Source organism: Gavialis gangeticus, unplaced genomic scaffold (assembly GCF_001723915.1).
Source record: "Gavialis gangeticus isolate Ggan-Ray unplaced genomic scaffold, GavGan_comp1, whole genome shotgun sequence".
NCBI lineage: Eukaryota > Metazoa > Chordata > Crocodylia > Gavialidae > Gavialis > Gavialis gangeticus.
The window spans coordinates 50,693,495-50,711,461 of NW_017729031.1; the positions used below are offsets into that span (position 1 = coordinate 50,693,495).

Sequence of the window (17,967 nt, forward strand, 5' to 3'; positions counted from 1 at the left end):
ACTCTATCCGAAAACCTTCAAGTTGATAAACTGGATGCTTATTACTGTCAATTTCTTCTGGAAAGCAGAAGTGAGTGAAGATGTCATTTAATTTTTCTGTGATCTCTCGTTCTGTGAGTCTAATGAGAAGTAGAATTTTCCCCAGATCTAAATTAATCATCAATGACTATCAAATGGATTCACCCATTTTTTCCACCTGATTTAATACTATTATTATTTACTTACTATTATTTTAAGAACTATTCTGCAAAAATAAGAAGTTTTCTATGTCATGTCGTTTTTGTTATTCTGAATGGTTTGATTACAAAACTTATAGGAAACAAGATATGAAAGAACTACATTCCAGAGATGAAAAACTGAAGACACATTATACTGATTTAAGAAATCAGCTGAGAAGGGGATGAAAGGTCAGGAAAACTCCTTGCATATAGATTAGGGAAAAATAGTAATTTACAAAGAATATTTTTGTTTGTTTTCCACAAGCAGAGAAATAAACATAACATTTTAAAAACTTCTCTGTGAACTTACCTAATCTCTCCCACTCAGAATAATTTAAAATCTGATTTATTAGAGTTGTTTCAATTAGAACTCAAGATGCATTTTTAAAAGGGAAATTATTAATGAGGACATTCAAACAATACTTAAGTTCAAGCCCTTTGAAATGGAAAGGATTTGTAGTTGATTATAAAAGAAGGTCATCCTAGTTTTTTTCTTAATGTGGCCTTGTTAGTACACCACATCCTTTGTTTATCCTTCTTTCTTGAGAAAGCAAGAAAGGTACCATACTGCTCTGCTGACTTTCAGTGGCTCAATGTTGTAAATAAATGTCTGTCCTACAGAAGTGTTAGGACCTTTCAAAAGGTCCAGCTTTCTAAGGACTGATTCAGATTTACCAAAAAAAACCTGACAGCACTAAAAACTTATTACCGAAAATTTCAATGAAAATGTTTTTATATGTTTTATTTTAATCAGAAATTATGATTTCATTGAAAATTATTTTTGCATGGGGATATTTTGGCTTGGATGACATTTCAAATTTCTACATTGTTTTCAAAATACAAATATATTTACTAAACATTCATTTTGGAATTTTTTCAGTTTGTATTAAACACATTCTTTTCTCTCGATGTTAAAACTTTTGAGGAGATGTTAGCACTATTCTAAATAGTGATAAGTGCCACTGACTTTTACAGCTGGCAAAAGTTGGCAAACAAAGCGTGAGAAAGCAATAAAAATCACCACACTTCATTACAGTTTCCCAACCTTAAATGGAAAACAATAACAAAGAGTGAAGAGTGGATTTTTTTCCAACTTTCTCAGTTTCTGACTTTTATTCAGCTGGCAAAGCTGGAAATGTGCTGAATTGTTACTCTCAAAGAAAAAACTAACACTTTCACCTTTAAAAGGTGAAGCAGTTCAGAAACAGTTAAAACTAATGATAAACCAAGGGTAGGGAGGGAACAAATTAAACACATCTCTGTTTTTTCCCATCAAATAATTTTTGAAAGAAAAATCTTCCAGCTAGCCCTAACACATACATGAATTAACCAACTAACCAATAAATAAATGATCCTACTTCAAGGAGAACTTGAAGCCAGAGAGCCTGTGAAATCCATAACAAGCTTCTCTATTAGTACTGTAGTTTACTTGCAAGGTGTTCAGATGCTAAGATAATGGGGCATAAAATCCCAAGATGGATGGGTACATTACATCACATATAGTACTCAATTACTGAGGGAAGAAATCACACTCTGTGCTACTTGGTTCTGTACACTTAACTAGCCGTATGTCGTCTCATTTTTATGAATGAAGGAAGACTCAGAATCAAAAGGCCAAAGTTAGAGACCTCATAATGAAATACTCTCTCAAACCCAGGGAGTAGACAGACAAAACAGGTGAGCTGCTTTATAAGGGAATTGACCACATAGTTCAGCTGAATCCCCTGTAGCTCTGTACCATGGGAAGTAGAATGGTAACTGAGGCAACTTGCCCCTGAATGAAATAGGGTTAAGCTACTGCAGTTTGCCCCTTTGCTTACTTTGGGATAGGAATAGATAGAATAAGTACAACAAATCGGCCAACTCACAGCCAAGACATTTGCAAGCAGTAAGTTTCTATTTCACCATTAAAAGTTGGTATAATAGATCACTTGTCCATTCCCTCAGTGACTATTTGGTGGTATCCAAATAGTTCTGTAATACTATGCATCATGCACATGGACATTTATATCTTCAAAGCTACAGGCTTTATTAGTAAATGGGTAGCTCCTGATATGCCCCCTTCTGTTATGTGTTCTCTACACAAAGCAAAGTCTATCTGAAAGAAAGCTTAAATTTTCAGGTCTATGCGCTGCAGTGAAATAACACAATTTTAGTAGAAGCCAACAATTTCCATGTGAATAGCGTCTTTATAAAACATATTTTAACACTCCTGCAGATTAATAATGTGTTAGCAGAAAAAGACATGTTGAGCTTTGCTCAATTATCCTTCCATCCCAATTATACTGTGACATTAAATCTTGTGACATTTAATAAGAAAGGCCATTTCACCCATGGCTACCTCTAGTGTCGACAATTTAAGCAACAGTGTTCCCTCAGAAGAAATTATTTTAAAAAAGAAGGCCTTCTAACATGCTGATATGTCTAACTGCCCATGTAAATTAAATAAGGTGTAGCAAAATATATAAATTGTTAATTTTATGATTACCTGATACCTAAGGAAAATGAATGAACTATACTGACATAAATTCATGTCTGGATTTTACTGAATGCAAATGAAAAACATATAATTAAGAAAAAATTAGTTCAAATAGTAAACTAAATAATGAAGCAACTGGGCTGTAATCTCTTTGGAATAAACAATCTTTAAATTATATGTTTGACAGAGTATGGGGACATAAATTGGATCCCTAGGTTGAAAAGGAATTATTTCTTTTGCCATAAGCCAAAGATATGATAAAAATCAAGAATTTAACTTTGCATTAAACCTTAAAGAAAATGATCAGTACTGGAATAACTCGAAGAAATTTGTCATAGCAGGCACAAAGTAAATATTATCCCAAGGTCTGAAAAATGGGGACCAGCACTAAAGTTTAATTTGGGGCTAGGTACAAACATTCAAAAAGCCTGAGGTGGAATTGATTTAAGTTATGTGGTTTTCTGTACGCAGCATAGTTAAGATGGTAGAGAACAGAACACACATTCATCTGCTGGTGGGGGGTGAGGTGGGGGGCAAATCTTAGACTGGGTTACGCCATTTTTAAACCAGTCTACATGTGCCAAACTTTTGTTCTGTTATGCGTATAGACTGGTTTCCAGTCGCTTATACTAGTAAAAGTGTAATGTCTGTACCTGGCCTAGGAGATTATATCAGCATCATCATTGGGGGCGAGATCACTTGGATTTAAATTCAGCCTCTGATAGTCACAAAAGAGAGAAACGATTCTGGAATGTTTCACACCGCTGAAGGTGATCTGCAAGGCCTAACCAAGCTTTGGCTTCTTTAGTTTGAAGACTAAAACTTACAGATCCCTAAAGTTAGAAACCTAAATAAAGCACCATTTTTTCACAGTTTCATAGTAGCTAGGGTCAGGAGGGACCTGAACAGATCATCTAGCCTGACCCCCTGCCACAGGCAGGAATGAATGCTGGGTTCACAAGACCCCAGACAGGTGATCATCCAACCTCCTCTTGAATTTGCCCAAGGTAGGGGCGAGGACCACTTCCCTGGGAAGTTAGTTCCAGATTTTGGCCACCCTAACTATAAAAAATTGCCTTCTGATCTTTAACCTAAACCTTTTTTCCATCAGCTTATTACCATTGTTCCTTGTCACCCCAGGTGGTGCTGGGGAGAAAAGAGCTGTACCTATTTGCTGTTGATCTCCCCTGATGAGTTTGTAGGCAGCCACCAGGTCCCCCCTCAGCCTCCTCTTGCTGAGGCTGGACAGGTTCAGATCCCTCAGTTTCTCCACACAGGGCCTGCCCTGCTGCCCTCTCACCCAGCGGGTGGCCCATTTTTTCCAGAAAAGATGCTGTCTAATCACAGAGGCTAGTTTTTTTTCAAATCTAGAGACTGAACCCTGACACATATTCAATATACTTATACCAGTATAACATTGGACACACAACTTTTAACCCCACACCAGCTTTACTGACTAGAATTCAGTGTAGGATTATTTCAGGAATAAACAGCCATAAAAATACATAGCTACACTGGTGTGGACAGCAGGTTTCCATGGTTATCTTGAGGTAGCTGTTCACTCAATGTAAAGGTGCTGTAATAATGCTTATTGTGGCTGCTACCCCGGATTGCTGGTTGTCTGTTCACTCCAGACTCAGTGTAATTTACATCAATGCACATAACCAATGCGAACAACGCTGGTGTTAATGTGTCATGTATTTAGGTTCTGGAAGGCTTAAGCATCCAACTGTGCGCTGTTACCTCAGTGATTGAGGCCAATGTATAACACAATGAAAAAAGGCTACAGAACTGAATACTAGATGAAAAAGATAGAATAAACTAAATTTGTCATACTTCAGGCTCATACTTAGAAATCCTTGCTTACTGTGCCTTTTGATTTCTATCTTCTGGGCACCTACAACAATTACTGGTATTTCTCATTTTTGCCTTTTACCTGGAGGCAGAAAGTATTATGGATTATATGATGTCAGATGGACAAAACTAAAGAAAACTAAAAAAACTAAAGAAAACTAAAAAAGCTAAGAAACTCATCAGTCTAGATAAGAACAGTCTAGAACTTATCATTCTAGATAAGTGGGGAAAATCTTTCTGTGCCAAAGCAGAGTATGGGATTTGCCTTTTTAAGGCATAAATGTAGGAGAAGGCCTGGGCAGAGCATGCTCCTGAATGTGTGTTGGCCATCTGCTTCAGCTGTGGAACATAACATAAACCACTTCCTTTTATGTCACTCTTTGGGATGTTGCACTGGGTGGGATTTTCAAAGTAGCCAGAGTCCCGCAGGGGTTGACTGCCTAATTCCTCTCATGTCCTTTAAAAATTCCCACCGTTGTTGGTAGCCAGATAATGAGGACACTTTCACATGCAATATTCAATTACTAGAAGGCACACCATACACATTTTTATGTATTAATTAGTTAAGTAAAACCTGGAGTAGAACATGGCATTGGAAATTCCATCTTACCTATCATGCTTTAAATGCTTCTGCATATTAACATTTTGTAAAGCTGTTATTCATGCTAGCAGTATTGTACCCCTCCACAGGAAACAGTCCTAGAACCTTGGGAAGACCAGACCCAAAGAAATACCCAAGGAAAAGCAGATTCCAAAAGACACTCCATTACTGAAATTTTTGTTTAACTCAAACCAGTTTTTCTGGTTTTAGTTCCATTTCTTGGGGGTCAGTATGTATATGTATGCAAGTCAAACTTCTCTTTCATAAGGGAGCAGTGGGATTCAGTGTCACTGCGATGTTTTCAGTCCAGTTCCAAAGGGCTCACTTTTAAGTCTTTTCACTGGAGACCAAAATATCCTTTCCACTCTAGATGCTTTCCAGATACCAGGCTAAACTAATGGATTATTAGTGCATATCTGAGTAATCAGGTATTTACCACTTGCTTACTTTTAGATCTAGACCCAAAGCCTGTTACACCTTATGTGGATGAAGGTAGCCCCAGAATTTTCTACAATGCCACGGGGCCAAGCAGCAGAAAACCCATGCAGGGTGGCTGCACTCTTCTTGTATACCAAAGAGCAGAGTTCCTGTGGCAGAAGGCTGAAAGGTGAGTGGACTAAAGCAAGGATATGTCCACTGGGTATGTAAAGTAAACTAAAACCCTGAATAAGAAGAAATACAGCATGGAACATCATCATATCAACTTGAGACCTCTAATCTGTTAGGACTAAGAACTCTGTTCATATAGGCCTGGTCTATCCATACAAACTTGGTGAGGAACATAAACAACTGTGTCATAAAATCCGTAGTATAGGCACAGTTATACTGGTAACTTTTATCAGCCCTTTGGCTGATCTACTTTATTTTTGCGTGGAGAAAATAGTATTTACGATACCAGCAAGTGAACTGTTTTGCCTGTACAACTGCATTTCCACTAAGATGGTTAATTAGTATATTTAACCCCTTATGACTATACTAGCAAAGGTTTTCAGCCGTTGACAAGAATAACTGTATTGTTCTGCAGCAAAGGACTTTTCAGTATATAATCGCATGTGCACGTTGGAAAACTAGACTTGGAAATATAACAGCTACAAGTGAAGGCAAAGGAGGGGGGGTTTTTGCCTATTTTTTTACTTGAGCATTCTCAGTGATTGTAGAAGGTCTGTAGTCAGAGAGACACTAAACAATCACACAGATACTCAGCACAACAAAACTACTGAAGCCTCTTTGCTACTAGAAAAAATGGAACAACTGGATTATCTTTGACTTGTTTATTTTACAAATAAATATTGCCTGTGCATTGTATTTAGGAGATTGAATACCTTGCAGCAAGTCCCCACCAAAAAGATGCTTTTATCATTGTAATACACAAAGCAGCAGAGGTGGACTGGAGCCTTGGGGTATTATATTTGAGTCCCTGCCAGCTAGTGACAATGTCTTTGTGAAAATATATTAACAGTAGTGTCAGAGGCTTGCAGCTGGTGCTGCTGTTGCTATGGACATTGAACAAGGAGAGCAAAATACTTAGCTTTTTCGAACCCATTGATATGTATACTAAAATGTGCAGTTTGAGTCTGCCTGCAGACTCTGAGATCTATTCATTTTTGTGATGTTTAATTTCTATTTAGACTTCTAGAAGTCTAATCTTAGTGGTCCACTTGGTAAGTCTAATATTGTTAATAGAATTCTCTAGATTTGTTTAATAAATTCATTCATTTTTTGTGTTTTCTTTTTAAGAAGTTATTTCTCCAAATACAGTCACGTATGCCTCAGACACTAGAACTCTGAAATCATTTGCAAAAGTGAGAAACAAAATCCATCATTTTCCCCTACATTTTGTGAAAATGAATGTGTAACAGATTGTTTAATTTGAAAGAGAGCATAAGTGTAGTGCTGATGAATTGCCTTAGCTTGCAACATTACTGGGAGACAGTTGATAAAAATGTCTTCATGTATAATCATTAACAGTGTAACTTTTTAAGCAGTGGTGATTGCCTGTGGATAAACAAAACAATCCAAATCTCCATCATGCATCAATATACAAACAAATCATTGCAATTTGTACTGTTATAGTTGCTAAAGAACAGTGCCATTGGGGAGGTGTCACAGAAAGGCATAGGTAGATTCAGTCCTTGCTCTACAGAGCTTAAAACTGTGGGTCCTTATAGAATATAGAGAAAGAAGTAAAACCCTCTAAAGGAATTGGCATTACTTTTCTTACCATAATATTGACTGAAGATAGGCAATTGTGCTTTAAGTCCAGGGACAGACAATACACATAAACCAGTTTAAGTGATCAGAAACTGGTTTAAACCTGTAATAGAACAGATGTTCAAACTGGTTTATGTGCACTCAAAATGGCTGAAACTGCTTTGAGATAAACCTGGTTGAGTGGAGTATCAGACTTAACTGATTTGGGACAAACTGGTTTATGCAGTGTCTCTCACAGACCCCTTGCTGGTTTAAGATGAACCAGATTCCTACAGCATCTCCACATGCTCTCTGGGCTGAGTGGGGCTGTCTGCTCCACAGCACTGCTGGCTCCCTCTCCTCTGCTCCACAAGAGACTGCGGGCTGCTCCTCCCATCCCCCTGATAAGCAGGTATTCTTCCCTCCCCACCCCAGCCCCGCCTTACAGAGAGGTGTCTGTGTATTACCTAGCAGACCACATGCTGGCTATGGTCAGTGCTGAATCAACAGGTAGCTGGTTGTTTTATCCCTATGTTGTTTTCTTAATGGGGTGATAAACACTGAGTTAGGGGTGATAAACCCTGTTATCAATTCCCTGCTGAGCTAATCAGAGTGTCCTGCTAGGGTCTGGCCACACCCCTCTCAGCTCAGTACTGTGGAAGGAAGGGAGGACTGCTGAAGTGCCCCCTGGCTTCTAGCTTGAGCCACGGAAGGCAGGTGGCTGCATTTCTAGGATGTCTGTCTGGTTACAAAACTGGTTTAGCCTAGGTATGTTAGACTAACCTGCAAAGATTGAATCAATTCAGGCTCAGGCTTTTTGAATGTCTGTCCCTAGCTTAGCTCTGAATATGGGCTGCTTCTAAACTGGCCTGTGTGACTGGCGCTAAATCCGGAGCTGCAGACACTGCTCCTCACCATAGTATGGATGCTGCCTTATTGCCATGTGGGCAAAGACCCCCACCACTACCAAACCTCCATTCTGCAGGCCAGATGAAAGGGTTTCATGGGTCAGCTGAAGGTATGGCTTAGGCTAAGTACAAACTTTAAGCTAAGTACAGACAAAAAGCCCAATGCTGAATCAAATCAGTCTTTGCAGGTTAATTTAAGCTGCAGAGATTGAACTGATTTGTAAATGAATAGACGTTCACTTTTGATTCAGGAAATGCAGGTACATGCCTTCAGTGACTCAAACCAGAAACTAGGGGGTGCTAGAGCACACCTCCCAGTGTGCCAGCTCCAAGGTTTTCCCTGCTCAAGCAGGGGAGGCGTGGCCAATCCCCACTCCAGAACTAGCTAGATGGTCTGCAGGGGGGGCAGTGCCTGCCAGGCTGAGGAGGGACTGGGTGGGGGAAAAGGTAGTGGCACTGAATTCATAAATTCTTGAATAAGAATAGTCCTCTCTCTGAAGCAAGCATGTACTGAACAGAGGGGAACAACCCTGTAGAGTCCTGCTAGCTGTGATCGTGGACTACAAATCCCAGAGGCACCTGAAAGCAGAAAAAGGAAGTGATGAGCAACCCTGCAGAGTCCTGCTGTTGTGGATCTGGACTGCAAATCCCAGCAGGAAGAGGACACTAACATACAGCCTATGATGGGATGCTGGGGGACTCTGATTTAACTTGAACCAGGAAAGCCTCTGGTACAGAAGTTTCATAAATCAGTTTGACCTAAATCAGTTAAGTCTGATACTACGTTCAACCAGGTTTATCTTAAACCAGTTTCAGCCATTTTGATTACTGAGCTTCTGTTCTGTTACAGATTTAAACCAATTTCTGATCATGGAAACCAGTTTGTTTGTAACTTCTGTCCCCAGCCTTAAGTTATGGAGATAGCTGTGAAGTAAGAGCAGAGAGGTGATCAGAAGTAGCTTCAAAAAATAGATAACCTAATTATGAAGAATAAGATGACTCAAAGGGGGGAAATGTTGTTATTACCTGTATAATGCAGAGAAGTTAGTAGTAGTTAGGTAGACTGTGAGTTATTAAGCCACTGTCTTGTGTTTAGTCCATTGCTTTTAGTGTTCAAGAAGGTTATGATTTTTGTTCCCAGACCCATAAGGTGTTTTGTAGGTGCTTCATAAATTTCACTGGACTACAAGGATATTTGATGTCAGAAAAGGAGTGGTTGTTCTGTGAAAAGTGTTCTCCTACTAGGGATTGCATGTCTCCATGTTATTTGGTAGCTTGATTTTAGAGAGCCAGAATCCAGAAACTGTAATAAAGTGTGTTGATAGTAATAGTAACAGGAAATTTTGTACTAGGGTGAGCTACTGCCAGGAGCCTTAGCTGGCATATCCTCTAGGAGGGCTTCACCCCTTCCACAAGTATCATCCCAAAAGAAGCAAGCGTGACAATTGGCAGAGCCCCAACAACTATCTTTACATTGTGTTTTTATCTTTTTCCTGTGATCATTTATTCTTAAGCATAGTTTTTGTCTAGTTTCACCTACATAGTGTCCTTGAAGGCATTGTTTGAGATATACCACATTCTCTGATAGACTTCTGTAGGATCTATGGATCCATTTGATTTCTGTTGATCAGTAGGGAGCTTTCTTCTCGTGATTATTTGAGCAAGTTTAGCAAGTTGCTTGAAACTTCTCTCCCAACTGTGTAGTTTGTCCAAACATGACAAAAAAATAGCTTGCCTCATCTTGTATGTATCCTGGATTGTCACAACTACAGCAACACTGCAACCACATAATATTAATTGACTGATAAAAACTTAAACCAGTTAGTATATTTATATTAATGCAAAAAGAAAGTAAGTTGAATATAAACACATCTAAATCTTCTTTCTCTAAAATCAGCAGGAATTCACACTCAGTTCTTGAACCATTGAACAGCTTCTTCCTGCTATCTGCTACAAGGCTTTTTACAGGATTTGTTATTATGGTTTTACTAGCATGACATATAACATGTGTTCAGATAGTCACGACACTGCTCTTTGTTATATATTAATATATGCAGCCAGGATAACCTGTTATCAAGAACTGTTGAACTGCATGACATAACTGTCACAGACATTTTCAGTGGTCAAGATAGCAGCAGCAGCAAGTTCAAATGTGCATTATTTAAAAATTATTCTGTTGGCATGTATTGAATTACATGTGTTTTCGGTAGATTTAGTAAATCTAGTACATTTTTAAATTGAATTAAAGTAATTATTATTACCATGTCTTTTTAAGTCACATTACCAATTGTTTTTGGCATTCTAAAACCAATTTAAAAAAATCTTCCCCCAGAATGTGAAGGCCCATGCAAAGGCAGAGCCGAATGATTATATGTGGGACACAGCAGAATGGACTGTACAGAAAGATACTGTCAACAAAAGATTTTTTTCTTTAATTTCATTCTGGTATAGTCATCTGAGGCGCTAAATATACCAGGCAGCACTCCCTCACCAGTGACATGATATGTAACAGAAAGGCAGCTAAATGATCAGGGAAGCAGATGTTCATGGTTAAAACACAAAGGCAATACATTTTCAGTAAAAAAGCATGCTTTTTAAAGTCAGTAGTGTTCCTTTATCCAGTATTATTAGAGAAAAAACACTCCTTTATAGTAAAATATTGTAGTGGATCATTTCACAACATGCAGGTTTCATATTTCTACAAACATTGCAGAATTGTGACTATTTTCTTCTGTCACATATGAAGGAAGATGCCACTTACACCCTCTGAAAACCAACAGCTGTGCTTGCAAACAGTCATTTTCACACACACACAGGTGGGCTCATGTGTGTAATAGGTCAGTAACTGCAAATGTTTGGTGTCACACTTATATTTTGCTTTAAAAATGTAGTCCTTTCACTCAGCATGAAGCAACAGTAATAATGGCAAACAGAGCATTGATAAACTGTGGTGAAGCCATGAGAAAGCCACAGTAATTTAGTGGTGATATATGCTCTGTGTCTAAAGGCAGTAAACTAGTAAATATTTATGATGGAAGTACACTTAGGCCTGATCTCATTGCCTTTGAAGTCAAGAAAACTTTGCCACCAACTTCACTGTAAGCAGCTCACCATGATGCATTTCCTGTTTAAAGGGAGACATTGCATCAGTTTCATGTAGGTGAATGACTGTTATAGCTAAGCTATAGCTTTCCAAATTAAAGGGTATTTAAAAAAAACTATCCCTTTTCACAATAATTTTATTTTTATACACTTTTTCAATATAATTTGGTATTCAATGTATTTGTGTTCAATATAATAATGTTTCCAATATACATTTTTCCATGACTAATAGTTGTTTCAACCTGTTATGCATCAACTATGAATTAATATTTAGGCTTTAATATCTGCACACCCAATGTGGCTGAGTTATAATTTTAAGAAGGGAAGCCTGTAATTGAGACAGTTTTGAATTTACTTACCTTTCCTTTGTTAAAATGCCAACAATAACTGCAATGTTATACTAATGCAGAGTATTCCTTTCATTTAATTTCTTTGTTTTTTTAAAACAAAAAAATAGAACTTTGATAGAAATTTAAATGAAGACACTGTAGAGTTATTTTAAAATGAAAAGTCAGATTTAATTAAAGGCAATTAACCTCAAATCTTGCTCCTTCTTTTGCTGACGCACAGTATCAAATTAACAGTAGAAACTGTGAAGGGAACAAGATTTCAGTGGGCATATACTACCTTCACACCAAACACAGGACCTGCAAAGGTCTGTTATAAACAAGTTCTCTCGACTTCAGTGTTGGTAATATGATCAAAGCAAGCTGACTTAACTTTGGAGTCCTCCATTTAGGGTCCAAGAAGTGCAGCCTGATGGCGGGAGTTGGGCAGAACTGGCACTGTGTGCGATCAGCTCTGCCAGCCCCACGGAGCGCAGCCTGGCAGCGGAAAGCAGAATGCAGTGCCGGCTCTGCCCACCTCCTGCTACCGAGCTGTGCTCCATGGGGTTGGCAGAGCCAATCGGAGCACAGTGTCATCTCCTGAGCTGGGTCTGTGATTGACAGTTGGAGACATAAACAGTGTTCCCTTTGTCCATTTCCTACCTTGGGTCCTGTCTCAAACTCAAGACAGGGTACACTTCTTACAGATTTCTAAAAGTCATCATAAATAGTTGTATAGCAAGAACCCATTCAGAGTTAAATAACTTCTATTTGGAGGATGAGATTTAACTGAGGCATGTCACTTCAGCCCAGCAGCTCTGTCACTCCTATGGTAGCATTAGGATGGGAATACCAGGCTAGCTTTTGGCCCACCTTCATACCCACCAGGGTGAATATTAGCATTGTTTTCAAATTCATATAGGTCAATTTCTAAAATAAATGTTTTTAAACATATAAAAAGACACTTGTTCTTATAGACAATGTATTTTTCCTTTACCAAGGGACAAATAAAAGCAGCTGGGAAAAATGGTGTTGGCTGTTCTTGCAGTTATTTTTTTCACATTCAGATAGGAAACCTTTTTTATTCACACACACATACACATACACACCCCTGAGACCTGAGGACAAGAATGAAAAATGTTGAGGGTAGTATTTTTCAAACCATTTTAAGTGCCTGAGCGGAGAGTATCTTACAATAAAAGGACCTTCTCAACCATAGCTACAGTGTCATCTGCATGACTCCATAATTAAATCAATGGTACAACACATGCAGCAGTTATCCCAACCAGCAAAAGGATTTTCTGAATAAGATTTAACACACACTAATTACCATCTAACTTTACTAATCTCCAGTTTGATAATATGCTCTAATAAGATTTATAGCTAGTGCTTCTTCAAGCAAGCAGACTTAGCTGGACAGTGGAGTTGGAAATGTATTATTAATATGTGGGAAACAGACTTTATATCTAAAGAGACAACATATCACACAATGTTAAAAAATGTCATGAAAATAAAAGCAAGAATATCAGAAAATATGGGAGAGGATTTTCAATACCAAAAAACCATGAAAAAATACAAACTTAGTCATCATGCTAACCAATGGTTCCCAGTAGAGCTGGATAAAATATTTTTGTTAAATGGTAAATGATAAAAACCAGGCATGATCAGTGTCATCTTTGTTTTCTGTTTTGTTGCTCAGTCATTAGAGGTTTCAATTCCCTGTACTGTAATTAGGGGGAATTGCGGCGGGGGGGAGGGCAGGAGGAGGAGGAGAAGAATCGGCTCTGGGCACCAAAGTATAAGGGACACCAGAGTGGCAATCCTCAAGGAGACTGCTGATACAGCAGCAGCAGCCCATACTGTGGCAGCAGCTTCTCTCTGAGAAGCTGGCACCTCCCACCCTGCTCTCCAGCATTCCCTTTGCCCACCCAGGGCACCAGAATCCCTAGCAATACCTCTGCCCTGCATCAGTAAATATGAGCTCATGCATCTCAAAATGCATTGCAACCATCATGCTTCAAGTCATTCTCATTCTCAGTGGGGGTAATCTCATTCTGTCCTGTGAATGCTCTTTCATGGGGTATAAATTAATTATGCACTAGAACCTTGGCACCTCCCAAGCTGGAAAGTTATTCTCATTTTCTTGACCTTTGCCTCAATGACTGTTTAAATATTTTACATTGAAGTGGGAAAGCTGCAACAGGATGGATTCAGAACAGCCTAACCTGATTATCCTCTAGTCTCCAGCTGTTTTATTAATCTAGCCCCTTCATTTCTTTTGCTTTTCTTGAAAATGCCCACAAATGAAACATTCCATTTCTGGTAAAATGTTCTGGTTGCAAACATTTTTTGATGCTTCATTTTTAAGAGAAAGAACAAAATGGAGTTCTATGTCATCCAATTACTTTGTTTAGTAGCCAACTTATCTAATGTATTTCAGGGCAGCAAACTTCATAGGTTTATTTTCTTTTTCCAGTCTCCATCATCCCATTTCTCTTACAGATTATTTTATATAACAACATACATGTGAAAAATATTTTATGGGCAATGAACTGTCACTTTTTATTGATGTTAATTATTGATGATATGCTGTTGTATTGATTATTCACATTATCAATACTAAAGTACTGGTTTGGGATATTACTACTAGCACTATTACTCCTTTTTTAATTTACTTTACCTGTGCAGGGAAAGATGTAACCATGGTGATGTGTATCAATAGTAAAATATAGACATATTTTCTTGAATATTAGAAAAACCTCAAATCATTTACAATCTATTAAAAAAGGCAAAACCACAGAAATTTGACATGCTAGAGACTCTAATTGTGAGGAGACTTGTAGGAAGGATTCTTTGAGGCAATAACATTTGTTACAATGCAGTTTTAATGATGTATTTGACAGAGAGACTAATGAACATGAATATGATACAGTTCAAAGGATAAGAAAAACTATTAACAAAGACATCAATCTGAAGTAGGATAGGGCAGTGAAGATAGCAGTAAAGAGGAGTTGACAAGGGTGGGGCGAGACAAAAAAAGAGTAAAAAAAGATTTTTTGGTGTGATACCTTTTATTGGATCAGCTGTATAGTTGGTTAAAGTTAGACAGGGTTCTGAATGTGAAACATTCTTTTTCAGGGATCTTTGCATTGGAAAGTCCATCTAACTTTAACACAACTATACAGTTGGTCCAATAAAAGGTATCATCCCAAAAAATCCTTGCCTCTCGCATAATTCCTGGACCATTACTCTAACACTATCATAACAGAAGGACATTAAGAAAAGCAAGATTTGTTAAATTTTGCAAATGGCCAAGCTACAGGAAGAGAAGAAAGCTAGGAGAGAAGTTTTGAAGTGGGGAGCAACAAATCTGAACAGAAATTGAATATAACATCAGGACTGGTGACTGAGTTTAAATGAAGAGGACAAAAGTCTGCAAGGACTTCAGCTGTGGGGAAACGAGGTTCAAGAGCTAGGAAGAAAGCAGAAACAGCTTAGTGAGATTAAGATATTGGAGTTTGTAAGAAAGTTAGAAACAGAAGATGGCACTGTGATTAGAAAAGAAGAGAAGTTTGTGATCATAGGATGTGCAGGAAGTAACAGTAAAAAGATATGCTTTGGATGGTAGGGGGACACTGGGAGTCATTAGCAGGGCTGCTGAGCTTACATGGGAAATGATATTTTGTAAAGAGGAAATGGAAATTATATACAGCGAGAAACACTCTAAGATAATACGATCATCCTGGATTTACCCAGGATATGCCCCCAACACCTCCTACTTCCAAGTCAGAGCCAATTATTTTGTCTAGACCAGTTGCCTATATAGCAGGTGTGGTCAAACTTTTTAACCCTTCACCCAGTAAAACAAATTCTTTGTCCAAGAACCACAGGCTATGACATTTTCAAGATGCATATTCCCCAACTTAGTGACCTACGCACAGGGCACGTCTACACGAGACACTATATTGCTGTAGCAATGCACTACAGTGACATAGCATCGCCAGACATTATCTATGATGCCGACACTATGTCACTATAGCAATGAGCTACTTTGCTATAGCATGTCACTACAGCAACATAGCTGCTAAAAATAACCACATGCCACCAGGACAGTGCAATAACAGCTGTTACTGCATCATCATTTAGTACTTCCTAAAGCAAGTACTAAATGACGGCACAGTAATAACTGCACCACGGGGGGCACATGTACATGCACCCACAGTGCCCTAGCTTAAATAATAACTCATTGTTAAATAACTCTTAAAATTAATAAGCAAGAACTGAAGAAAATCTTGAGTAGAAAGTGATGTGAACAGATAGAGACAAAAATAATGTTTTTATTTAACTACTACTCTTTTCTCAGAAGTGCATTTAAACTAAGAGTTTCATGAAGCTTGCAAGCCAGATTGACTATCCCTCTACAGAACCATTGGTCCCAAGTGCACAATGTCAGGGGATCCATGAAGTATTCACTATATATATTTTTCCGGAAAGTAGCTTGAAGTCTGGTACTGCTTCCCTTCCTGGATATTGACCAGGCTACTGTTTTGGAGATAACACACTGAACACCTGTGCATTTGAACTTGGGCATAGACAAAACAATGCAGAGCGTGTGTGTGGGTCTCTGCATGTTCTCAGGATTCATATCTTCTGTCTACCACAACCTGCTGAGAATTCAGACCCATTAGTCCATCTATCTCATTCTGTGACTACTGTTGGCTCCCTGAGATGACTCAGTAGCTTAAATCACTCCCCTTCCTAAAGCTCCAATTGTGGCACGCTGTCTTACAGGTTATATTAGTTCTGTGGAACTCATCAACATAGTAGCTAGGGGCACCTATATATGTTCAGCAAGGCTGCTCCAGCTCACTGTAATTACAGCATGTTGGAGCAGACTCAAGTATTCAAGTCTGCTGGAGCATGGTAATTACCACGCTCCAGCAGACTTTTGCATTCCTGTGCTGAAAAATGGTGGCGGGGGGACTTTAACTAAAGCTTGAATGAGCTTTAGTTAAAGTGCCCTCGCCATCATTTTTCAGTGTGGGGATGCTGATACATGTGAAGCTCTCAGAGCTGCTGTGATTAAAGTGCCCCTCCCCCCCCCACACCCAGAGCATGTGTATAAACACCCCAACTGCATATCTCCAGTGCATTCTGCAAGAAGACTAATATCACATTGTTCAATTTTCTTTGGGAGAGAAGCATATTCAGTAGCTTATTTTGCTTTGGTACATTGTTTGTATTTGTTTGCTTTCAGTAGGGAATTTTTGGTATGTGTATTACCAAAAAAGAAAATGAATTTGGGGCAGATGGTGGAGAATTTGAGATCATCCTCAGTTCATGAACGGATTTACTCAATGTTCTCCTGTCACTCTGGACTGTAATTAATCACAAGATCTAGACAAAGACAAGAAGACACCTGTACACATTTCCTTAACCACCCCTGTGTATTTTTTGGTCTTAAGTCAGAGTCCCCTATGATGCCCAACATCCTTCCCTGTCCTGCTCATGACAACCCATCTGAACTGGAATCTCTCTCTTGATATATCTATGCAGTATAATGCAGTGCTGGAAAGATATCCAAGTTAGCTCACAGGAAGTAGTGAGCATTAGCACACCGATTCACCCAAGCTGACCTATCCTGCTTCTCAGCAGGGCCAACTGGTTGAGACAGAGCAATTTGCTAATGCAACTATTCTGCTTCCTGAATTCAAAGTAGTGCTGAAAGAGCTATATCTTGGATCTCAATATGCTCATGCCTCATGCCAAGTAGGCACACTCCCAAGTGACTACTACATTCATACCTTTTGCTGTCTAAGGTGACCAAAGTAAGACATGGTCTCTTATACCTTCCAGTTCCCTATATCAGGTACCCCATAATCATTTTTCAGGTGATCAGAGTTGCTCACCATGGAATCTATTGCTTAATTATCACACCTCTGGAGTTCACACTTGAAAAACAGGCACTTGAAAGGCAATAGTCATTTCTTTTTCAAGCACACTCTATCAAAATGAATTATCAAAGTTTAATGACCCTCTGTTGTTAGCCTTGTGCCAGGAACTGGAATTCTCTAGGCACCTCCCATAGGTTTTAGATCAATATGGAGCAAAAGACAGTAGAGAAGGCAAATAAGTGCTGTGCTCAAATTGGACTTTGCTGTCTGACAGAAATACACACAGAGAATCCAAGTAACAAATAGAATTCACAAGCTGAATAGGGACAGATTTTCCAAATAGTCACAGTTGATTCCTGACTAATTTAAACACACTCATCTCTCTCTAGCTGATT

The 17,967-nt window shown here is 38.7% G+C and overlaps 1 protein-coding gene and 1 long non-coding RNA gene across 2 annotated transcripts in view; one reads left to right on the forward strand and one right to left on the reverse strand.

Annotated features, from left to right (window-relative positions):
• The window catches only part of B3GALT1 (beta-1,3-galactosyltransferase 1), a 288,164-nt gene that overhangs the window by 48,911 nt on the left and 221,286 nt on the right, over positions 1–17,967 (forward strand). The gene's annotated exons all lie outside the window — the stretch shown is intronic.
• The window catches only part of LOC109301526, a 130,129-nt gene continuing 122,823 nt past the window's right edge, over positions 10,662–17,967 (reverse strand). Inside the window, exon 2 of the long non-coding RNA XR_002098551.1 lies at positions 10,662–11,374. This is a non-coding gene — a long non-coding RNA (uncharacterized LOC109301526). The remainder of the gene's footprint in view (positions 11,375–17,967) is intronic.